This window comes from Patagioenas fasciata, chromosome 5, assembly GCF_037038585.1.
Source record: "Patagioenas fasciata isolate bPatFas1 chromosome 5, bPatFas1.hap1, whole genome shotgun sequence".
In the NCBI taxonomy this organism is placed as follows: Eukaryota; Metazoa; Chordata; class Aves; order Columbiformes; family Columbidae; genus Patagioenas; species Patagioenas fasciata.
In genome coordinates this window covers 61,397,802-61,423,939 of record NC_092524.1, presented here as the reverse complement: position 1 = coordinate 61,423,939, position 26,138 = coordinate 61,397,802, and the positions used below count along the sequence as shown (strand labels likewise).

The following is a 26,138-nucleotide window of genomic DNA, read 5'->3' as shown; positions in this document are numbered from 1 at the left end:
CATGCAGATCTCCTATTTAACAAGCAGCGGCAAAGCAGAAATCCAGGATCTTCCCCAACTGCTGATGCTGAAGGAGAAGAAATATGAGACACAACAGTGATCAGGTCTGAAAACACCAGATTCGAAAACAGTGTTAATAAAGAAAAGCCAGATTTACCTGCTTAGGAAGAGACATTGACAACAGAAGGCAGTCTCAATAGACCAAATGATGAAAGGGACAATTGCCACAGTGAAGTAGATACGGCACAGTGGGCTTTTGGGGAGGAAGTGAGGAAAGGTGCCAGATGTATGAGGGATTATGATCTAGACAAAATCACTACAAAGCCAATACACAAATGATTGAAAAGCCTTATGCTAAGAGTAGTTATCAATAGTCTGCTGTCAAACTAGAAGGTCACATCGTATGAGCCCCATAGGAGACTGTATTCTGTCTGTTGTTATTCAATATTTTTATAAATGACTTGGATCACAGGATGGAGTGTACACATATAAAATCTGTGGATGACATCTTACTGGAAATCTCCTGAGAATTTTTGGAGACAGGATTAAACTTCAAAATGATGACAATAAATTGGATAAATGACCTGAAATCAATAAGATTAAATTCAATACAGATGCTGTATTTAGGAAGGAATATTAGAAAATTAAGAACATCTAACTAGAGCATGGTATAGCAGTAAAGAATATGAAGATTTTAGTGTATCACAAAATTGAAAATTAGCAGCAAAGTGGAGATCCTGGAAGAATAGTAGATGTACAGTTTTACTCACCACTGGTGGCATCTCACCAGCCCAGTCTGGGTGCTGCATGTAAACAATGCCACAGACCAATGACAAAAATGACAAGCAGATAAAAAAACATCATCTCTGTAGGAAAATAATCAGACCTTGGTGGTTTTTAATAAAGAAAAGCGGAATATGAGGCCTATAGGGAGGCAATAGAAAGAGAAGTTGTGCAACAGCTTATCATCATAGTATAAAAGGTTATTCTGAAACGCGTAGAAATCAGTTGTTTTCCACATTGACAAGAGACTGGATAAAGAGAAAGGAGCTAGGTTTATAAGAAAGGAGACTTGGGTGAGATATTAGGCAAGCAACTTCTAAGAGGGAGCTAAGGATGTCTGTAAGATAAGGATAGGAATCCTCAAAATCGGTAATTGTTAAAGGAAAGAAAAAGTTATGGGGACTGTGAAGGAAGGGCATTGCCTGTAGCTATTTTGGCTTGTAACTATTCCATCCTAATATAAATGTTACTATTAGGATTTAACTGTTGGTTTTGGTCCTGATGATTTAAAAGCAGCATCTCAAGACATTTCAAGTCTTCGTGTTGTTCCACATTGGTGGATTATAGAGTAGTATGTGGGCATAGAGCAGCCAGCACCTCCCTGATTCCAGCCCATATTCGTACAACAAATGGAGCCTCTATCTGTAGGGGTACTACCAAGTGCTCTTGTGCTTTGCTCAGCAGCTTACAAACACGAGACGGAGACTTCTGTAGGTTCAGATTACCAGCAAACACTAGTGTCAGTATGGATTCATTGTTTGTCATACTTCGCTATCTTTGCTGAACTGCCAGGGAAGGCTTTCTTAGTTCTTTGGGATTAATGAGACTCAGACATTTTATCTGACCTCATTATCCTTCTATTCTCCACCTAGCAAGCTCCTTTGGTCATTCTTTTATTTGCCTGCATCCCATCTACTGTAACAAATGAGATGTCTTGAATAGGCAACTATCAATTTAGCAACCACTGCTTTTTCCAATATGCAGGAGTTTTGTATGTTTACGGGGTGTGGATAAACATTGATAGCTATCCCATTGTTGGAGGGAGAATTTATCATTAAGATTTATTATCTCATGAATTAAAGAAGTGAATACAATTTGTCAAATTTATTTATCTGTTTAGGGTATCAGATTTTTACCTGTAGTCATTTGCATTGAAAAAATTCCAGCTCCTATTTGTTCTGCTGCAGTCAGGAATCAAATCCCAACATTTATACCAATAGTCTCCTGAATGATAGAGAGATTTGGAAGAAAATGTAGCCCAACCTTTATAATGCATTCTGTACTTTAACATCATTTTGTTAAGGTTTGCATCTTACCTGTGATGTTTTGCATGCAACTTTTTAAACTTAGGCTTGGTCTTTAAGAGCAGTGGGAACTGAGACATCAGGGCCTATTTTAATTTTAGAGAGTAGCACCAAGAGTAGTGGATACATTAGCACCAGAGGTCAAGGGTGATGATAAGAGTCAGAAGGACAGAAAAGTACCATGATTATCTTTAGCATATATGCTCAAACCTGTAAACTCCTGGAGTTTCTCCTTCAATATACTATATGAATGTGGCTCCCACCTTAGCTCCGCAGGAGCACAGGGCACCACACCTTCACTTGGACTCTGCCCTAAATTATCTTATCATCCACATCAGCATCTGCCTAATTACAACAACTCTCTCTCTGAATTTCAAAAAGCTTCTCATCCAAAGGGCAGAGTTAGTTTCCTGTGACAGGAATACAACGGGAAAAGTATGCTAGTGCTAGCTGTCATATTTGTAATCCATCAGCTTCTTTTCCCCTCAGTGCAAGCATCATAGAGGAAAAATACAAATGTGCACATACAAAGAACAGCCTAGCTGTATTTTTTTATTTTATTTTTATTTATTTTTAAGGAGAAAGAAAAATGACACTGTTTCAGAGGCCGGAAAAAAAGAAACAGTATTGCAAAGACTTATTGCCTCAATCAACTTATGACAGCAAACATTATTATAAATACAATGTTATTCCTTCAAAGGAGAGAGAGAAAAATATTTCCTCTCCTAAAGAAAAGTAAGAATCCTTACTTTGTGCAAAAAGGAAAAGTTTCAGGGACTGTCATATTTAAAAGTGTAAGATTTTGGCAAACTTTTATTTGTATGACACTGATGCCAAGCCTTCTTTGATTTGGACTGTAGTCAAATCAGGCCAAAGGCAAGGGTTTTGCAAAATGTCACCTGAAGCATTGTTTTGTTTGCTGACTTTCACATGTATGGAAAAGTTGCTGAAGGCAGGTCCCTTCAAGACAAATGAAACACTCATTTGCCATGATGCTGAGCAATACCTACAAACCTAGGTAGTTTGGAGTAGCTGATCGGGTCACTGTGGGCTCGATAGATGACCTATTGAAGGCTACAGAGATGCATAAGTGAACATGAACAAAAGCGTGATACGAATTGTAATGGGAAGGCAGACTGAGCGATGGTGCTACTGTTGTGAGACATCTTGCTGCTTCTGGTTAGACAGATGGTCTCCAGAGACCAACAAGATTTTATTTACATGTGTGAAATATTTTCAGCTGGAAGATGAAGCATTCTCTCTGTTCTCCATCCTAAAAGCATTCTCTACAAAAATATTTTTTTCTGGAAAGCTTTAAATTGCCTTCAAATTAATTTCTACAACCAAAATTGATTATAAAATTAAGTTTGGCAAGAGAAATAAATGAGTCCACATGTGACATGCTTTGTAGACTGTTCATATTTTTGTCACTGATGACTCAAGTGAAGAGAAAGACCTTCGTTTCCTCTAAGATGAACTTCTTTTTGGAGGGAGGAGGAGGGAACAGGGAAAGAAGAATCCAATGAGATTAGAATATTAGGGACCACTGTTGATGAGGCCAAAAAATATTGAAGTAGTTGCTTTACATATATAGCAACCAGCAAAGAGAGTTTACTGGTTTCAGAATTCTCTTTCTGAGACTGCCATTGAAGAGTAATGTGGTCTGAGTCCATTTTAATCCCCTTTCAAAGAGGGAAAAAAGCTTTTCGTCTTGTCTGAATAAAGACTGTCTCAGAAGTGAGATGCATTCAGTTTCAAGCTCTATAAAAGAGTCTAATCCGTAAGCAGAAACCATGCTTGAAGAGTGGGTGGGATGTCACCCAAATACCTGGAATAACTCTTGTAAACTAGGTCTGTTTGAAACATCATGGAGAAGGAAAGCTTTAACATTCAGCTTCCCAAGAGGCAGTATAGCATCCTGAGGCTTCAACAGAGCTGTCAAGCCACTTTTGCAAAGTGCCAGCAGCATTTTGGTAGGGTCGAATTCCTGGTTCCTGTGGATGCTTTGCTGTTCCCTCCAGCCACTTCAGCTGAGCGTTGTGAAGGACCTCGTTACTTAGCTAGATTTCTACTTATCATAATTCATACCACAGGCATCATTCTTTTTCCATTCTGTAAGGCATACAACATTACTGACACTTTATTATGAAATCTGATTATACAAAGTGCATTTTTTTTTGTTAGATGATTGCTTACAATATTCCCATTACCATCAAACACACAGTCCCCTTACTACATTTCCACAGTTGCAAGTTACAGAATAATTTAAGTTACTGTGCTTCATTTCCTTCAGAATTATTTTATGATCCAATTGAATGTTTTAATGATATTATGAAGCCTTTGTGACAGACCAAATGGCTGGTCACAGAATGGATTAAACAAGATCATGCTCAGTGTGCAAAGAAAATAATTGTTTAAGGAATGAGATTGAGCACACAGTGAGACATACCAAAATTTGACGGAATGGATGGAGCTACAATGTTGCTTTCAGTAGGACTATGCTATTTACACCTGTTGGGGAATCTCATTGAAACAACTTAATACATGTAATCAATGGCAATGCATGTGAATGAGGGGAGGATCACTTTGTCATAGAAGGAGATCACGTTGATCAAGCAGGACCTACTTTTCATAAACCCAAGCTGACTGGGCCTGATCACTTGGTTGTCTTGTATGTGCTGTGTGATGTCACTCAGGATGATCTGTTCCATGGCCTTCCCCATCACCGAGGTCAGACTGACAGGCCTATAGTTCCTCAGATCCTCCTTTCAGCCTTTCTTTTAGATGGGTGTCACGTTTGTCAACTTCCAGTCAACTGGGACCTCCCCCATTAGCCAGGATTGCTGATAGATAATGGAAAGTGGCTTAGTGATCACCTTCTCCAGCTCCCTCACTACAGGAGAGACATTGAGGTACTGGAGAATGTTCAGAGGAGTGCAGTGAACCTGATGAGGGGTCTGGAGAACAAGTCTGATGAGAAGCAGTTGAGGGAACTGAGGCTGTTTAGCCTGTAGAAGAAGAGACTGAGGGGAGACCTTTTCACCCTCTACAACTACCTGAAAGGAAGTTGTAGCATGGAGGGTGTTGGTCTCTTCTCCCAAGTAGAAAGTGCTAGGACAAGAGGAAATAGTCTCAATTTGTGCCAGGGGAGGTTTAGATTGGATATTAGGAAAAAATCATTCATGGAGAGGGTTGTGAAGCATTGGAACAGGCTGCCCAGGGCTGTGGTGGAGTCACCATCCCTGGAGGTGTTGAAAAGATGTATAGATGAGATTCTTAGGGTCATGCTTTAGTGCTAGAGTTAGGTTCTGGTTGGACTCGATGATCTTGAGGGTCTCTTCCAACCAAAATGATTCTATGATTCTATGACAATATACTCTTTTCACTGTTGCTTAGTCTATTCACAGTCCCTTGTGATGGGCATTGTTTTAGAAGTTTCCAGACTCTGGGGAGGAGGACAATGCTGAATTCTCATCTAGCATAGATCAACACAGCTCCACTAAAGCAAATAGAGCTGCACCAGTTCACACCAGCTGAGAACCTGACCAGTTAAGTTTCGTACTTTTTAATATTCTCTTTCTTGAAGTGAGGTTCATGGCCGCTTTGTGATATAAAGTGTAAATCGAAGTTTTCTTAGCTGTACACTATAAATCTCATGCAATGACAGTGCTGTTGAGCTGCACTATTGTCTTTTATTGCATACATCAGGCAAGGGATTACTGTAAGTAATTTGTTTTGGAAGGCTGGCAACCCTAATGGGGCATGCCTGATAGTGTTCAAAGGTTCTGATTAGGCACAGTCCGCAGAGATGTTCTTTCAACTTGAATCTCCAAAGAAAAAGACTTAATTTTTAACAAATCGCTTTCTTCACAGCTTCATCAATTTGGTTTCTTTGAAACTCAGTAGTAAGATGTATCAAAGGAACAGATTGTTTGCCCAAAGCCTATCAAAAAATGCTTTTTGCCTGAACTGAGTATGCCTAATCTATTTTCACAACTCATTTAGAAATGGTCCTGTAAGGACTATTATTCCTATAATGGTTTGTGAAGCTGGAGGCTGTAAGAAGCCAGCAAGGTGCCTCTGTGCAGCTGAAGTGATATGAATGCGTCCTGGACAGCTCTTCCAGGACTAAGTGGGAGGAGGCTCAAACTCTTACCACTGTGTTGGTGAGTTGAGCCCAGGCTGCTCTCTGCTGGTTAGGAGAAACTGGTGGAGTGCCTGTTGGAGGCAATACGCTTTTTTGTGATGCCATTGACTTTCTGTCAGCTGCATAATCGCTCCCCCTCATAATAATCCAGAAAGTCGCAGTTACCCAGTGCTTCACCTGAACAAATAAATGCATTGAGATGGCCTCTTGTCTGGTTTCACAGCATGGGCAAAGCATTACAAGACATTAACTCTATCAGATCGAAATAAGGTGGACCTTTCTGTTGTTAAATCTATCATTAATCTCCCCAATACTTCCAACTCCCAGAGAGCCAAATCAGGAGAGACGACAGTTGGAAATAGCTTTAAAAGGATATTATCTCATTGATTTTTGAAAGAGAGAGCTCCTTTAACAAGAATATTGTTCTTTTAGTGCACTCGGTATCCATCTTTAATGTTTATTCATTTGGCTGCTTCACAGGGGAATGCAAATCACAGAAATGTAGAAGCTGTACAGTAGTGTGCCAAATGAGTACCACAAGGGATTCAAGGCTTCATTTCTTCCTATCCAAGCTTCTGAGGCAGAGAGCTTTGTGTGCTGAGGACCTTGGGAAGAAAAAGCAACACAAAGAGGGATTAGAATATCCTTTTTCCATGGAGAAGTTGAAATTCATGTGATTACCTAGGATTTGTGTTTGAACCCCTGCTATGCATATGTTGGTCTGTCAGAGAATCTGGCAAAATAATGTATTTATAGTCACTCTGTGGGACTTCTGTAAGGCAATACCTCTTACCTTTCTGTTGCTTGTTTTTGAGGCATAGGCACTCGTAAGGCAAGTCTGAAAACCCTGGACTTTAAATTAAACATTCAGTCTTTTGTTAAAGGTATCTTAAACATTCCTTGGTAAACACAATGAAGAAGCAGCCTTAGGAAAGAGCCAAGGTTAGGCATTTTCAAGCTGGAAAAGGAGTTGTCTAGGAGTTACTTGTAGAACTGTTCATCTAGGGACAACTGAAAACTGCGCCACAACTGAGGGTTTATCCTCCCCAGCATCAGCTGGCTCAAAATGGGACTTCACATCAATGGAGGGAGTTTGGCAACTTAGGAGGCATTTTCTGCCCTCAGAGTGTGGGTTACTGTGGCAGACTGAATATATCATCCTCTTGAGGTAGATCAGCCTAGATGAGGTAAGACCCTTCCAAAATGCAGACTCCAATGACAGTCCTTCAACACAGGCATTTCGCACGTATGTATACTTAACAGACTGTAAAGAAGACTCAGTGCTCTCTCAGTCTCTAGCAATGTTAACTTCCAGTTGTCAGTTTGGCTTATAGAATGACTGAGCAAGTTCCAGAAAACAGATTTTGCCTGCAAAATGACAAAGCCCTTGGCTGTTAAGCCAGGAACATTAAGCTCACCATAGTTGTATGTTCAAGTGGATGACTGAGTAAATAGGTAATTATTATGTATTAAAATATTTTGTTATTTACTATGTTCTTAGCATAGTAGTGCAAAAGGCTTAAATTATTCAGAGGCAATAGGAAAAAGAAGACATTTTCAAGAGAAGCTTGAAGGACCAAGGAAATGACTCACTGTTTTGGCCAAATAGAACTAACTGCAACATGTGGTTGATGCATTGATCCTCACTCTGTGCCAGGTGAGGAAATATAGGAGAAAGATCCACTAAGCATTATACGTTCCTCTCCAGTCTCCCTCCTTGGAATCACATGCAATAGACAGTGTGTGCTTCTGACAGTTTTCCATCAGTTGAGCTTTCCCTTATACCCAAGGGATCCTCTGCTCAGTGTTTGTGCATGGAGTTCAATCCAGTCCACATATTCGAGTGGCAGATCTGGGCTAAAACCCAAAGTTAAACTCTGGAATGATTTTGCTGGGGGTGTGGGAAGAGAAAAAGAAAAAAGAAAATAACATAGATGCGTATTTTGTTACAAGGTCAAAAGAGTCTCTAAGGGACTTAAATGAAACACCACGTGTACAATAGACCACTATGTCAAACCTGGTCGGTGGAAGGACCTGGAGTACCAAAAGACTGATATCGGCTCTGGGTTTATTCACTATTTTCATTGCTCACATGAAATAAGAAGGTGGATGATGTGTTAATTAAACTTTCAATTGACACTTCACTAGGAGGTGTCAGAAACACCAAAGAAGACCAAAAATAAAAAAAAAAGGACTTGAAAAAGCTGGAGAACATGAAACAGGACTTAGCTTAGAAAAAGCATGTGCTAATGGCTGAAGGAAAAAGTTATCAAATCTAAAAGGAAAGATGCCAAAATAGGTCTGTTACTGTGGTGCTAGAGAGCTCTGTGGCTATAACCTCAGAGAGTAGCTTTGATCAAGTGGAAAACAGACATTTGAGGGAGCTAATTGAGTTGGGCTCTACATACAAAGGGCTTTACATTAATTTAATAAATTAGAGAATAATCTATTTCAAAATTACAAAAGCATGTCTCAAATGCAGCCTTAATTTTTGAAGGCAAGCTGGTCTTAAAATGAGATTTATATTAGAATTACTCTAAAACATGGGCATGTGAGGGCTCTTTTCAAATTACCTGATGGACAAATCCTGTCCTACATGGCTGGAGAGTTTATCTTTATTCTCCTGTCTGTCACTGAACTTGGATACATATTTCTAAGAAGGGGACAGTAGCAGACAGTAAGGCTCCAGCACAATGGGGTTTCTCAGCCCTTGTAGGTGGGATCTCACCCATGTGTTCAAATATACTAAGAGACGTAGAGAGGAGGCACATGGGTCTTGCTACTCTGTTTTGTGAAGTGGTAGTGGATGAAAGATGTGTTCTAGGAAGCTTTCTGTGATACCCTCCTATTGAATGTGTTTGTGGAGGACTGGACTTCATAAACGCAGCAGCTCTTGTGTTGGTACTTGCCACACACCTACAGCAGCAGGGTGGTCTCTCTGTGTCTTCATTGCTGTAGCATCCTGAGCAGGAAGAAAGCAACAAGAGAACGCACAGAGCTGGTTAACCTACTTTCATAACTCAACATCCAGTAACAGATGAATATCACTTAATTAGTATTTACTTACAGGAATGAAATTGTCAAAGGCTTTACTTAATAGAGTTAATCCCTTCTACTATGTATTCTCTTGCTTGGCTACCCAGACTTGGTGGTATTTACCGCAGAGGGACCACCACCAGGAGCTGAGTGAGGAGAACTGCAGAGACCTATGAGCCAAGAAGGTGGACAGCTAATAGACACTGTTTATATGCATATTTCTCCTGGTCCAAGTGAGATGGGTGGTTATCACATGCCACAGGGAACTTTAGCCTGGAGAAGAGAATCTGAATATGAGGAGGATCTTCTTTACTTTGAGAGTGAAAGAACACTGGAACAGGCAGCCCAGAGGGGTTGTGGAGTCTCCTTCTCTGGATATAGTCAGAACCTGCCTGGACATAATCCTGTGTGATCTGCTCTAGGTGAACCTGCTTTAGAATGTGGGTTGGACAAGAAGATCTCCAGAGATCCCTTCCAACCCCGACCATTCTGTGATTCCATGATTCTATAATTCTGTGATTAGTGCTGTGGATGGGACCCAGACAAGCTGGTGAGTACAGGAGGATCAACAGCACGTAATCTATCCTACAGAAACTGAAGAGTTCAGTGATGTCTCAATTTTCCAGTTTTTAGCTACCCCCAGCAGCTGTACTGGGAGGTTTTTGCTTTCTCCCAGAGATCTATATCTTAGACCTCCTCTTCAAGTGTGGGTGTGAGTGCCTCCATTCCAAGACAAAAGAAGGTGACTCTCTTTCAGATGCCTTCATTTCAAACATTTCCCTTGGGGATTCAGTCCTGCCATCTCCTAAATTCTCCATTCACCAGATAATACAATATGCTGTGTGAGAGAATGAAAGAATCAGACATGAAACAAAAAGAAGCGGGGTACAGTAGCCGAATGATTACTGGGTCATTGCCTTCCTTCCAAGACCCCACTCCAACACTGAAAACCCATAGCTTGAAAGAAACAGAAATGTGCTGGACAAAAATGCATCTTCTGGCTTGTTCCCGGGTGGGAATAGCTACCATCAGATATTTGCTCAGTGCAAGGTGTAAAGCAACTCTCCAGTCTTCGGCAACATAATGCCTTCTGCATATTCCTACCTGGTTTTAAGATTCTCCATAGGCCAACTTTTAAGTTTTTTTCTCATGCTTTGTTCACTAAATAACAGATTTGGCAGAATAAACATGTTGGGATGGAAGAGATTTTGGCTTTTCTTCTGAACTGTATGGAAAGTATAATGTTAATTAGAAAATTTCATCAGTAAGGAATTCTTGGATTCTTACACTACAAAATTACTGAAACTCCTCACAGCAAATGAAAAAATTCTACCATGCTCCCATGCAGAGGGAAGACTGTGTTTATGAAGTTCACAAGCATATGGATAACTCTAGAAGGAAACCCACAAATTTTGACATAGTGTTACTTATTTTAAAAATAAACAAAAATAACATACTAATATTTGTGTATGAAAAACATTCCCTTTAAGAACTCTTTTCCCACTACTTTGAAGGGGCAAGGAAAAATTTCACAGAAACAATTTTCTTGAAGAAATATTTTGCCTAAAAATAATGAAGTCCACAGTCACACCGTTATTTTCCGATGATGTCACATTCAAATACTGGGCATTATGACAATGCACAGCCAGCCTGAATATGATCAGTACTGAACAGTTCTTTCATTATTCAGAAAACCTCTTTAGATCCAGCTGCCACTCAGCAAGTTTTGTTTGAGTTTCATCAGGGCCTCTTTACATTATGCTGCTGGTGTAACACAATATCAAAGTTAATATACATTACAGTTATGGCTTTTTGCACTACAAAAGAGGCATAAAGGGGAGTCTGCTATGATACAAAGAATTCATTCATATCTTGAACCATGTCTGAGTTTCAATCCTGCCACCTGCTATTAACTGAAGTGATGTATACCAAAGTGAGTAAGCAGTTCCTTGCCTTCAAAGGCCTGTTCACTTGCCCAGAAATTATGTAGAATAGTTGTCATCCAAGAACACAGAAGTCAGGCATCTCTTTTTGCAAGGGCTATGGATTTCACTCAGCCTTAAGTTCTGGATACTGTGAGAGTGATATAATGATTACATGAATTTTTTAAAGATGCTACATGCAAGTACGTCATGAGAATACAAGTGTTTGCAGCACATGGGTCCTCTAAGTAGTCGATAGTTTAAAAAGATGACAGAAGACACAGATACTGCATTGTCGAGACCTTCAGCAAACAGCATTTCGTTTCCTCTTTTTGTCTAATCTGTCCCCACTGACTCCTGCAATCCATGGGGTTATCCCATTTCCAGCCATAGGCAGGCCACAATGGAAATGTGTCATATTCCAACATTCCCTTGGAGTTTCGGATTTAGCATTCACAAATATCTGAATATATTTACATACATTCATGTGTTTGTTTGTTTGTTTTTTTTTACTTTCAACTTTGTAATGAATGGCTTTTGCATTAAGGACCTTTCAGCAATGGGATCTTTCCTCCCATGAAATTTCTCCAAGTAGCAAATGTCCTGCCTTTATCTGTGCAATTTAAGGAATCATGCATAGACGTGTGAATACATAGTATAGAATCTACTTCTTTCTAGCATGATTTTTTTTAAAAAGGACCACAAATGTGTGTTTCCAAGACAGTTTCAGTCATTTCTGGTTGCTCTGTTTTTAATAATTCTGCACCTATTTGCAGTGCAGACATGGAAACTTTTCATATAAGGTGAATCTTTCTAATCTTGCATTTTCCATAAAACTATGAACCCATGCCCTTCCGGAGATGAAGCCAAATCAATATGACTTCGTATCTGGAAGTAAATATCCAAAGAAACCATTTAGCAGCTTCATTGTTGCATTTATACAGTAAGTTGCTCTGGGGTAATGTTTTGTCATTTGTTTTTACACTTGACAAATTTTAATGATTATATTGCCAGGATCGGTGTACTGTAAGATGTCATTAAACTCCTATCAGGTTTCCTGTTTGAAAACTGCCTTGTTAGGTCTGTTTAAGTTACAGAATTTAACTATTAACAGGACACAATCAGCATTTTTATTTACATTGGTGAGAGGAGAGAAAGAGAAAAAATATCCTGCATCTTGGGATTTAACAGTGTTTTCCTCCTTTTGTCTTGATGGTCACTGAGATTTTGTGCATGGTTAATGTAAAATGGACGTCAGTTGTACATACATGCATTCACACACATGCACACAAATGGCTTAGACATACCCACAAGGGGCACTGAATAAAGCAAGTAATTCACATTCTGAGGCTGGTCTTGTTGGCTTTTATCACTGTTCTCATATCGGTACTGCTAGTTTCAGCCCGCTTGTAAGACTCTCATTAATCTTAATTCATCCTCCATCTACCTTAAAACGTGCCTTGAAGTAATTTTGTTCTCAGCCCTTCTAATCCATGCTCAATCTCCGAGGCTAAAGACAAATTTATCAACTCCATACAGCAACATACATTGTGTAGGAATATTTCAGTCTTTCAAGAAAATCTTTTCAGGTCTTCCCATTGCTCCTTCTTCAGTCTTGTGTTTCTAACCTTCCCCCAAAATCCAGGAATGTTTCATTAATTACCAGCATTGCCACCACTGCAGTATAAATCTCCAGCCATGAGGGCTAAGTACAATTGTTTTAGAAAAGATGACTTGTCTCTGCACAGACTATGTCACTTCCCCATTCATCACCATCAAGTGATCACAACTGAATTACTCCCCACCACTACTACTCATTTTTCAGGTTTCTTGCTAATTCATGGAGGCTTGTTAAAATGCTGCAAGCAAAGGTGCCCTTCTGATCTTTCCAAACATTCACTAAATGGTTTGAATATATTCATTGGACTGAGCTGGTCCTGGGTCATGTCTCTCTTTTGTGTGTGTCTCATTGACTTTTAAATTTTCATTAAAGCTGCAGCATCTTCTTTTGTTTGAAGCCAGTTCTGTTGAAGAAAGTTACTGCTTTGAAAGGAAAGGAATGGAAAAACTACATAAGACAACCACAGCCACAGCAGAAACAAAGCATGACAAACAGCAATTAGCTTTGCACAGAGTCATCAGAAGCTTGGACAAGTAGGAGGTTGAATTTGGTCTAGAAGCACCTGGCGAGCAGCTGACTGCCCTTGAAAGCAAAGGGGATGTTGCTAGATGGAGGATTCCAATAGCAAGTCCTGCCTCTTTAACTTGACCTGCATTTTTAATTCAAACCAAACAGTGTTTCCAGAAGAATTATAAAAATAAAATCATTGCTCATGATGTGTCGCGACGCTCCAACCTGACAACACCTGATTAGCTAAGGCTTCCAAGCTTTCTTGCATTCCTTTTTCTCTTAGATTGAATTTCAGAACTGAGAGACTAAGGAGAGTCAAAGGAGGAAATGAAGAGGTCTCACAAGTCAGTACAGGTTAGGACAAATGCCGGCCTGATTGAAAGACTGACACAGTGCCTGTCTCCACCATCTTATAGATCGGACTTGCAAAAGCAGTGATACAAAGCAAACTCTGGAAGAAACAAGCTCCTCCTTTCCCTGACCTTGTCACCCACTCTGCCTGTCAGGGTGATGTTGGGAACTATTTAATAAACTGTCTCAGAAATGGATAAAGTTCAGAAAGCTTTCTCAGCCACATTGTTGCTCTGGAAGGCTTTCCTCATTATGGAGTGGTTGCTTGGAAATGATGGGCATCTGCATGGCCATCAGGGGCCAGAAGGAGTAAGGGCAGTAGACAGAAAATAGCATCCAGAGAGCTGTTCTCCCAAGTGTTATCAACCTTAGCACCTCAGGACTGAGCGAGTTTTATGGCTTCCCATTGTGCACAGCTGCTCGCCTTCAGTGATGGCTTTCACACAGGCACTGCCCATCCCCAGACAGAGTCCAGGGGTGTAGCGGCCTGTACTCCCCCCACACCTCACCTTTCTCCAGTCAGCAGCACTCCAGGGAGCATAAGCTGTGTATAGTTATTTCTCCCTAGTCCTTAGGCATCCAACTTAATGCTGAGAAGCCTTCAGCCAGCTCTGGTATGGTGTGTCCAACATCTGTCCCTCTGTCCATTCTCTGTTGCCAAGGAGAGCACTAGGAGACAAGTTACTCGCCCTCTTAATGTTGTTTCTTCCTGGACAAAATTCAGGTCTGTTAACAGAATGCCATTAAGGGAACTTTCACACAACATGGTAATGCTGGTGTATCTTACCAGCACATCCTTCCATATAGCTGAGCCTCAGAAAGTAGCCAGCCATTGAGTTGCACTACAGCCATTGTACATCTCAGTTTTTCCCTTCAGATACAGTTCTTCCTTTACAATAAAAGCAAAAGAATGACCCTTTCAATGGTTGCAATAGCTACATCTTAGGTAATTACTCTGGATAGCTGAGCACATCTCCCAGAAATTATATTGTGGGCTTTTTTCTTTTCACATAAATGTCTTTTGCTCAACCTAATTTTCCCCCACAGGCCAATATTTGTTTTTCAAAGTAGTTGATGCTTTGGACATTTTGCTGATCTTTCAAAGTAAAATATAACAAAACTCCATTCTCAACAACTTCTGTTGATGATTGAGCCTTTCCTTGTTAAAGGAAAAATGTTTGTAGCAAGTATTTGTGCGCTATAGTGCCAGCCAAAATACTTATATGTTTGGTTACTTCATTTCTAATTGAGCTATTCAGACACAATTATTTTCTAAGCATCTGATTAGTGATTCGAAGCCAAAATTGCCAAGGTGTCAACACTGCAAGTTCCCTTGAAACCCCACCTCACCACATTGGTGGGGTAGGAAGATGTGTCAGGGTGAGCTGTGTGGTACCAAGCCCCTTCTGGCCAATCTCAGCAATGGACTGCAGGTACTTCCTGGAACTGCCACAGTATCTGCTCTTCAGAAAGCAGATGCGTGTGGCTTCGAACTAGTCTTATCTTTCTCAGGCACCATTAGCACTGTTAGAGACGAAATAATTACGGCAATGTCCCTAGGAAACAAGGGGTAACTTAATTTCTCCCCATTCTAGATCTGTGCCCCAACTGGAATATGAGGGAATACAGGAGAAAAGTTGGGGTTTTGGAAAACTGTCATTGTTAAGCACTTAGAAATCTGGTCCTAAATAAAGTGGGAAGCTGGAACCTTAAGTCTGGAGTGAAAACTTCTCTTCAAATGAGGTTTCAAATCCTATTGCCTGCTATAAATAACAATAAGGTCTGCTACACTGGCTCAATTACTCTGCACTGTGGCTAACCAGCAAACCCTTGCCAGGCATGGCACTGACTTGGAAGAAATCTAATAATTAAACCACTGACATTTCAAATGTGCAAAGTCAGAGTGATTTTCTGATTTCCAGTGTGTTTCTCTCTAATTCAATATTTATTTAGGCTATACTCAGTTGAGTTAAGCAGGATGACTCCTTTACGATCCCTTCTCTTCCCTAGGGTAAAAAAGGACAAGACCTGCTCTAACCTCTTAGAACATTCAAGGCATGTTTATAATATGTAAACACACCTTTATTCCATTATTTGGTACTAACAGTGTTTCCACAGCTCATTATTTCCTGCATGAAATAATGCTTAATTAGTGCTGAATTACAAGGGAATTGTTGTGGAACTGCATAAGCCATCCTTGCAAATCCCCTAGTGAGTTCAATGTGATTGTTGCTACTGCATTGAATTCTAAATGGATTCATAATTATTAGAAACCTAAGACATACCTGCTTCGTATTGATCAGTATGGGACAACAGGGTTTCTTTATAAACAAGAGTCATGAAGACAATATCTTGATACCAGGATCTGAAGATTTCTAGTGCCTCTTGGGAGTAAGCTGGTGACTGTGGCATTTAAATGCAAGGCTACAGTGATAACTGAATCAAATCTTATTAGTTTTTTCAAAGTTACCAGCCCTGCTGAGTGCACAAATAAATTGAATTCAAGTTTTTGCACTGAAAAGAGGGATGATCCTGTATTTAATCAGAGGTACACAATCCCCAGGTTTTTAGCTCAGGTACGGTGCATGTGTTCGCAAGACTATCTCTCCACAAGTCTCATTCATCTCTTGTTGTAGTCACATAGAAAGTTGCTCTCTGTTTTTGCTGGATGATGGATTAGATTCCAAGTTCACAAAGTTGTTCTGTAGAGATGACATAATCCATGAGGTGGGAATAGCTCTGCTCTTCCCTATGCAACCTTAAACCAGAACATGAGAAACAGGGACGTCTGCATACATGCACCACCCAAACCCAGCTTTCATCTCTGTTACGGGAAATTCTACAAGCCTGGTGATGCATGGAGAAGCATCATTAGTCCCACAGCTAGGACACCTGTCTTTGGTGTAAACTCAGAAGAAACTTTACCTTCTGTTTCAATACTCTCATTCATTATTTGTCCATTTGTGCTTATGATCTTGAGGGAAGTATGTAATCATAGAAACATAGATTCATAGAATAGTTTGGGTTGGAAGGGATGTTCAAAGGTTGGGACTCAGCTCAGTACCTTCTTTCACTGGTGCATTATTAACTTTCGCTTTCCAAAATTCCCGTTACCATAGTCTGCCATGCACTGAATCCTGCAACCCTAGAAGCCAATGCCCAAACCGCCACTGATTTCAGTAGGACTACTTTCCAGCACATTTTTTTTTCCTTTCTTGCAACAGATCTTCCCAGTTTGTAGTACCCTTCAGACTTTGACATTTGGAACAGGTTAGGCTGACACAAACTCTTCACTTTAATATCCACTATGTAAGATTTATTCCCGCAGACTTATATTGGTCTGTATTCAAATTAACAGTGGTTCCAGGCAGTCTGCTTCCTTGGACTATACTGGCATAAATCTACTGACTTTGGGGGAGTTACTCCTAATTTTCACTGATAAATGCAGGAAAGGACTCAGCGCTCTCCACCTAAAAGGCTTAGATTAGATTCCTCCTGGTCCTGTTAATATTGCCACTGGTATTCTTTCTGTATTTCTTTTGCTGTGTATGTCAGTAAGTGCTTTCTCCTTGCCTTTTAAAATTCCTTTAACTATTAAGATGACAGAAACTCCTTTCCTTAAATAATTCCTAAATGGTCTCTCAGTCTGAAATACATTTGAATGCCCTTTAGAAAAAACCCTCTGACCCATAGCTACATAAAGGGCTGTAGAGTCAGAGAGGACAATCTGGGTCATTGAGTCTCATCCCTCATAATCTCAGCAGAATATGTAATGGATACCTAGTCCAGATTGGTCTACAGAACATCCTCTCCCCACAGACCACAAACCACAAGTTGGTTCTCCTTTACTCAAAAATGAACTCAGGATCATTCATTAACTACTTATCTCCACAAAGTAAAATCTACCTGAATTAATAATTAACATCACAGGAGACAGTGAGACACAGATTGTTTTTAAAAGATACTGTACTTTGGTGGAACAGCACTGAAGTGATTTGGCCCAGAAAAAGATGTTTAACATATCTGAGTGCAACCACCAGTGCACACTGATGTGGTGACAACATCAGAGGCAGTTTAGTCATAGTGTTGTCATTAGTCACAGGGATAAGTAAAAGAGAGAGCGGAAGAATGGTTAAAAATTCTTATAGCTTGGCCATCACCCTTACATGAGGCATTTCCACTGGGATCTCAAGCAAATAGAACTTTCACACACCTCCTGACCATAAAGTTGGACCTGGGCTTTGAATTTCAGTGCTCTAGGATTATCTCTGTTTATAATTATGGTCCCAATTACCAGGTTGTGTTTGTGCAAGTTGGCCTTGGCAAGATGCAGATAGTAATCTTCTTAGGTTCATATGCGAACTTGCATCTGACTTGCAATTGTGACAGCTGGGTAAAGAATCCTATCCCTGTACTTAAGCCAGGTCAAGACACAGACATGTGGTGTGTCACTGAAGGCAAATGTTGAGGCGATTTTACTCCCATATAACTTCTGGCAGAGTTGATCTATTCCTAAGTCTCATTAAAATGGTCTGCTTTTGACATGTTCTGGTTTGCACTAAGCATTCAGTACTTCAGAAGTAATAACATGGTGGAATATCCTTCCCACAAGCTATTCTGCTCTCCTTCCAAGAGATGAAATCTGAGGCTGAGATCAGGAAGTATTCCTGCCTTCTGAGCACCCTTCTGTTCTGTCGACATGCCCAGCAGCTATGTAGGCAAGACTTGGTAATCACGTACATCTTAGATATACGGGTGTAAAGACATCAATAAATGTGCACATCTCTAGTCTGACACAAGCATTTCCTGCAGAGCACTGTCGCTCTCTTGTTGCTTGTCGTGGATGCTGCTTGACGCTCTCTGACAGCATTGAATGTTTGACCCTTCCCAAATGGCTGTGCACATTTGACCCTCCTGTGAGAGCTGAAAAAGGTTGAATGCAAGTCTAATCCCTAATTGTGCAATATGGAGGATAATGAGTCTCAGCAATGGCAGGCAATGACTTTAAGTGGTATGCATGCAAAATATGCAGCTGCATTACCCAGTCAGACAAGGAAGCAGAGACATTTCCTGAGGTGGGAAACATATTGAAATGCTAATAGACCCCGGCAGGTACTGTTGGTCCTTGGGGGAAAGATACCTAGAAGGAATTTCTTAATTGTATGTTCACCAGATCCTTTCAGCAGATCAAAAGAGAGTACTGATACAAGCAAATAAACTTTGATATGTGCCTTTCACTACTGGTACTAATTGGAAGGAAATTCCCTGGCCTGTGGACCAACACGCTTAATTTAAAAACATTGGAAATGTTAATTGAATAAGGGGGGAGGGTTGATTAGAAGCATGACCTCATGTCTAAAATGATAATGAGGGCTCTTGACACCTGAACAACAAAAGGTCACGAAAGTATAAACAATGAGATGAGAAAGAACCATCAGCTAGAGCCCAGACAGTGACATATGAGTCTCATGTGAGAAAGGATGTTGGGCAGAGAGGAAACTGCCAGCTTCAGAGTTTAGACAGAGTCAAGCACACTCTAAAATGGAAGACCCATATTCTGTACTCACGTATTCCAATACACTTTCATTAGACCTTCAGGGCTACAACTGAGGCAGAGTTTTGCCCTAAATGTTAACTTTCCTGCTTATCAAGAACCATTGGGTCATTTCTTGTGCAACCTTTTATCTGAATTACTCTGCAATGTACAGGTCAGAGAAGATTACCCCCACGAAGAGGAGTTAGGGAGGCTGACAGATGACCCTCTGATGGAAAGGGTATACAGATATGCAATCTTCTCCTACTTGGAAAAGGTCATTCCTTCGCCTTCAGCAGGGAGAGTCCCATCATTAGGTCAATACCTGGATTTCTGCTGTTGGAAGAACAGGACTTGGGGGTATATCTCATCTCCTTGACAGAATTAAGTTTATTTCTTGTATACAGACACACAGCTGGAGGAAAGTAGAAGAGGAGGCAATATATATATCAGTTTTGATCTTCATTTTGGGCAACAATTTCCTGCATAAAAACTGTGTTTGAAAACTGCTGAACTTCTATCAAGTGTATATGCTTTCTAGATTTCCTTTTCTCTCTCCTCAAATATCTCTATTACAATATTTACAGATAAAGTTTGCAACATATAAAGAGACATCATGAGGAAAGATACATTTTTTTGGTCCAGAAAACAGTTCCAATGCCAGGGAAGGACTGTCTTTCCACAGTGGTCTCACCATTGCTCATAATGGGCTGCAACTTGAATTCTGAGATTGGAACTCAACTGACTCTGTTGGTCATATGAAAGTACACTGACAGTGTCTGTTAGAACATTGGCTCATGCAAAGTTATTTAAGGATGAGTTTTGGGTTTGTGGCTTGCTTTGGTTGTTTGGGTTGGTTTTGGTTGTTTGGTTGATTTTTTGGTTGGCTGGTTTATTTGTTTTTTCCTGTTGGGACATATAAATAGCAGTAGAAACCCAAGCAGTGTCAAAGTAGAGAAAGAGATATACCTAATGGCTCAACAATTTTCCTCTTGCAGAGTCTGTCTGCGCGATGACAAATTTGTATGAACTCTTCCCAGCCTCATTTTCAGTAATGAAGCAGCAGCACAATGTGGTGAGAGAAAAGTTCACTGAGTAGAGACATGATGTGTGGACATGCTTTGAAAATTTGTGGTTGGTTAGTAATTTCCCACAAAGATATTACATTTTCAAACTCCTGAAACTCTCTGTATTGAGTCTATATTCCCTCTGGAGTTTCACTCTACCTCTCTTCTTAAGTCTCTGTTATTATAATCTCAATCTTGTTTGCAGTCTTCAGATTCTATTTACAAATTCTTCCAGCCTTCTTCCTCCTTTATTCCCAAACCCTATTAATATGTGACCTAAAGTGCATTCAAGTCTCACTTTTTCCTTCATACATACTTTACCATCACTGCCTTCCATTTTAATGGCAATGCAAGAAAGATTTCTTATCTGCCTTCCTCTTTTTTATACTGCTTCTCCTCCTGATAATTCATATTTACTGTTATATTAACTTAAAATGATTGGCAGAATTTTTCTGTTGTTTTTGTTTGTTTGTTTGTTTTTGTCTGTTTCTTGTTGTTGTTGTTGTTGGGGTTTTTTTGTGTGTGTGTGTGTGATTTTGTTTTTTTCTTTTAGTCTCTAGTTTGATCATCCATAGTCCTGCATTGCCAAAACCTCTCCTATTTCTTGCCAGGTTATTATGCATTTTGAATTAATTTCATTAAATACACTGTATTCTCCTGACTTTTTTCAAAAAGCAAGAACAAAGAGAGAGGAAGAAGTGAGGAAAAATAGTAGGTAATTGGTTAAATGCAACAACAGATAGACTTACAGTGATCAGCCTGTAAAGCTTGGGACAACTGTCTTGTTTCCTTCTTAGCTTCTTGAGAAGTCGGGCACACTTTAACTGTTTCCCAGGATTCAAGCTGAACATGGGTAGATTCTATACTTTAGGATATGCCATGGGGGTATATTATTTTAACCTAAAAAAAAAAAAAAAGGTATTTAACTTCTGTGTCTCCTACGGAATCCCAGAGAATGTGACAGTTTCACAATTCAGAATGCACTGAAGGAAAGCATTACTTGGGGTGGCTCCATGACTCATTTTTAAGATGAACTCATGCTGGTTTATACTTGGCACCCAAAGCTACTGCAGCCAGCCAAAGCAGAGTCATATCTGAGCCTTTAAAAATGAGTATTGTCAGTAGGAAACCTGTCAGTCACATATCAGAGCTGAGCTGACCAGGAAACATGCTCCAGACATTGGAATCCAACTCACGCAGCTGCCCAGCAGTCCCCGCATGTGGATCTGGATTCTCTGGGAAAATGAAAGGAATGAGCAAAACGGAGCAGAATAAGCAGTGACAGTAACAGAAGACAATTAATATTGTGAATATATCGCCATGCCAATGTGTTTCCTAATTAATTGCCCATGTCTTAAAAATGTAATTACTGAGTATACTTGTACTATGGATGCATGTTTAAACTATTGTACTGGACAAAGATGTTAGCAATAAGCTGCTCATGTCACCACTGGAAACAATCCTAATTTAATGAGCTAGGAGTGGGAACAAGAATGCTGTGAAAATGCTCATCACATCACTGAACCTTTCTCTTTCTAGGTCTGGATAGTTTTGATATATTTCAAAGTATCCCAAATGTAAGAATGACAGATTTGTTTTAAAAATCTGGAGCGATGAGGGGCTCCAGGTCTTATTCTTTACAACAATAAAATAAAAGAAACATTCCCAAATGAGGAAAAAGCTGTCTTAGAAGAAGAATTATTTGTTTAAACTAAAAGCTAGAATTAGGCTGGGTTTCCTTGAGCAATGCAATGGTATTTTGTTCTTCACCCACCCCTGCAATCTCATGCCATACTGACCTGCTGCAAAAGCTAGATACCAAATCTGATACTGAACAGGAAATAACTCCATGTTTTACTGGTTACACTTGTGGATGCCCATTTCAGAGCTCAGATGAAATGACAGAGAAACAAGAGACTGCAACACCCTTAAAAAGAGGAAGACAGAACCAGGAAAACACATTAAGGGCTAATTTTTCAAGATCTCAGCTCCTACTGTTGTTTCAAATGTGTCTTGAGAGGTACTTGAGGAAAAAAAAAAAAACAAAATAAAAAAGACGACTATGTTAATGTATAGGCAAGAAAGACCATCCTGGACAGTTCCAGTCAATGTTTTCCTTCCAAAGTTATGATGCCAGCTGTGACTGTGATTTCTCTATAAGAACTTGCTAATGATAGTAATTGAAAACTGCCGGTCTAAATTGGCAGACTTTTCTTCTCATGACTCCTCAACGCATCTACAGTAGTAAACCACAGTAGGAGTTGACGTTGTCCTCCTTAACATGCCCTAAAATCAACAGCAGAGGCTACCTGGCCCCCTATCAATCTACCTTCACTCTCCTCTTCCCTTGCCACTGTAAATCTGAACTATCATTGGAGAAATAAAAGTACTGGGTCCTCTTTTCAGCTGCTGAAATAGCTCAGACTCAATAGCCACTCAACTCTTCAAATTGTGGAGAGGGCCCTCCTGATACACCAGCCCTACAAACCCCAGAGCGCTTTGCAAGGATGCTGAGAGGAGAGTCCTGAGAGGAGTCCCATTCACACAGGCTGCTCTCTCTCCACTGATGCTGCTGATGTTATCAGCCCCTTCCACCCCTCAGTGCTTACCACAAATCTTTGTACTCCTTAGCCTGGCCATGAGAGTGGGCTGACATTTTTACAACGAAAATTTTCAGTTCATGGTTGTGTAAAGGTCCTGTTTTGTCTGAGGCACTGTGTCTGAAGAGGGTGGTAAGAACTCCTTTGGTGGGATATTTAAATTAGACAATAGGCTATTGAATGTACAAATAAGGAGTAATCTTGCACCAGTATGGAAATGGACTAAATAATGGAAACTCATCTGCCTGTAACTGCTCAAAATCTGCCTGTTGCTCTGTTCCCCTAGACTGTGCATCCCAGACAGTGATCAAAGACAAAGCTGACAACAGCCACAAAACGGAGTAACTGAGGTCCTGAATTGTTTTTATCTCTCAGATTACTCACTGCTTTGTAAAAGACTTCGTGGGGAACAGCACTGAATTCTTGAGTAATCCACCCTCTTCCAGAATGTTTTATAGGGTAGGAGCATTTGCAAATAACTGCAAAGACCAGAAAAATGTTATGGGTTTGGGGAAGTCCCAAGTAGATTCCTTTTGCCTCATGATCCACATCCTATTCACACCACTTTGTTCTGGTTTTCCTTTCAGTGCTTTCCAGGATTCCTGTGCTGACGTGCCCTGTGGCAGAGAGGAGAGGCACAGTGCAGTAAGAGGCAGCATTACTCAAGAGCTTACGTAACCCTAATGGGCTTGCTCTCCACCAGGACTAAGTCTTCAAAGGGTAATGACGTTATTGGAGCTACATTGCTTATATCCAAAAGTAGAAAAGATCCTGAATGTCAAATAGCAGCTTTTTGCTTTGTTTCAATAAATTGCATTGAATTAATGACCTCTAAAGACGTTACTAAGGTCTTTCAAGTACTTCCCTTCAAAGAAGAAGCAGGTTCTGTTAGGAAATTAACCTGGGTGCCAAGCGCACTATCTTTCTTGTTTACATGGTTGTGTTTAGTTTCATCTTTACTTAACCAGTCTTTGGTTACTTATCATTGGCTCAATCCTGAGATCACCTTCGGAATTCATTGCAATTCAGCACAGGAATCTAGCCCCATAGACTGTAGGGCTCTTTCTGCCTACCAGCATTTTAATGGCTCTTCCAGTCCACTATGCCTTAGACTCTGCAGCCCTTCCCACTACACACTGTCACATTTTTACTTCAATTTGAGGGGAAACAGAGTCCTGCAAATAACTTTTCCGTGACTAAAACACCAGATAAGGTTTTACAATTGGAAAAGTGAGCTGCAGAGCACCATTTGTGTTACATCCTCTGTTTTAAAAAAACAAAAATAAACACCCAGCTATTATAAGCTGCCCCACCCCTTCTGACACTGCCACACATTGCTTTGCAGGATTCACCTTCTTCCAGAGTAAAGATCTTTTAAGATTAAAAGGTTAAAAAATGTACCTTGTGTGTTACAGAGGATATTCCCAGCAGAACCATCAGGCAGGTTTTCTGCATACTTGAGCACCTCTTCCTTCATACATGATCAGTGGATTGCAGCCATTCAAAACTCACAGATTGCCTCTTACCAGACACACAAAAAAAACATGACGAGCATTATTCCTCCTGCAGTTTTTGCCACAGACTCAGTGCGCATACTGACCACAGAAGTAGCAGCATTTTGCTGTTGGCACAGTTTTGGAGGCTGTATTTATAACTGAGGAGACCTTATGACCTGTATGGACATTTGTGTTCATATTAAATCCCAAGATATTTGCAGAAGAAACAATGATTACCTCCAGTGTCCTAGACAAAATGAGCAAAAGCATGTTTGTGCCAGGGTAAATTTCTGGTGTGGCATTCTCTGCTTCCAGTCCTTTAGTATTCTGCAGCCTGGCTTGTTCACTATTAGTACCAAAGTCAGGCAGGAAATTCAGAACTTCTTGAGATTTTTATTATTTTTTTGAGTTTGTTAACAAAGATATTTGGAAACTTTCTGTGGAAAAAAAAAAAAAAGAGTGAAAATAGACCCCAGCACAGTATTTTGTATATTTTTGTTCACATTTTGGTTTTTAATCTAAGATATAGCTTAATATCTCTCTTCTTTTACAAGCAAGCCCATGTGCTCCTGAAAATCTTTCAAAAGGAAAATTTCACCAAGCCTTGTCTGTGCCTGTGAAAAGAAGCTTCAGTCAGTTTCTATTTTCATCAAAGAGCTCCTAAAAGGCTCAAGTTAATACAGAGTCACCCTTCCTCCACTAGAGGTAAAAAGATATTCCACTGTGGTTTTTTTATACTTGTAGCGAGATTATACATATTCTGGATTTATGAGAGTTAAATTTATATTCTACAAAGTTGTTGTTGTTGTTGCTTTTTTTCTCTTAGATTTCAATAATAAAAATCACATTCAGGCTATGCAAAGGTCAGGTGGCTTAAGTTTTTGCTAAAAAGCTAGACAAGACTGGACAAAGATCACTGGATTCAAGTGAATGTGATCTGGCTTCTCTCACAGCTGACAATCTCTCCACTAGTTTGGCTTTTATTTGCAGCTCTCTGCTAAAAAGAGATTGAAGAAACACCCAGGCCCACATTGCTCACTATTGTTCTCCCAAGTTAGCAAAGAAACGAAAACTCCAAAGCCTTGTAAATCTGTTATTAATTATGAAGATAATGATAATCATGCATGTTACAGAAGTGCCTGTCGGATAACTACAACGTGGCCTCTTACTGCTGTGAAGTAGCAGGTGGTCATAGCCTTGGAAAGTCAAACCCAAGTGGGCAGCAGAAAACTGCATTGATATTGTAAGCTTTCTTTAAAGATGTGGTTCTGAGTTAAGTAAATCAATCATTGCCAAAGATACTTCTGAATCAGGAATCTAGCACAGACGGCCACAAAATGATCCAGATTTTTTAACAAAAAATCCAAGTTTTGTTGGAAAACACTTGTTGTCTTGAGACAACATGGATTAACAAAACTTGCTGGGTTTGATGAACTTCAGCCGAGCCGAGTGCAAGGGTCCTGGCAGCCTGTCATTTTTGCATTCACCACAAAATGGAGAAACAGGTGTTCCATGCTGTCTGTTGGTGGATCACAGTTACACTGGGGACATAGATGATCCCTCTGAATCAGATCAGTGAAGCTGCCCTTACCCATCTTGCTTTGGTACTTCAGGGTTCATGAGTGGTTTTTATTTGATTTTTTTAACTTCAGTTTGATTCAAAATGCAAAGAGGAAGCATTGATTTCCTACCCACCCTAACCATGAACTTTGGTGGAGGTTGAGGGAGCAGCCACTTCTTGCTGATTATGAATGCAAAAATGTGTCCC

At 40.1% G+C, this 26,138-nt stretch overlaps 1 long non-coding RNA gene across 1 annotated transcript; it reads right to left on the bottom strand.

Moving 5' to 3' along the window:
• Positions 1-5,960: 5,960 nt before the first annotated feature.
• On the bottom strand, positions 5,961-24,475 carry LOC139828027 (uncharacterized). Its single transcript, XR_011739195.1, has 4 exons — positions 24,276-24,475; positions 21,024-21,174; positions 9,151-9,196; positions 5,961-6,839 (listed from the first exon to the last, which is right to left on the bottom strand). It is a non-coding gene; the product is annotated as an uncharacterized lncRNA (long non-coding RNA).
• Between the last annotated feature and the right edge of the window lie 1,663 nt (positions 24,476-26,138).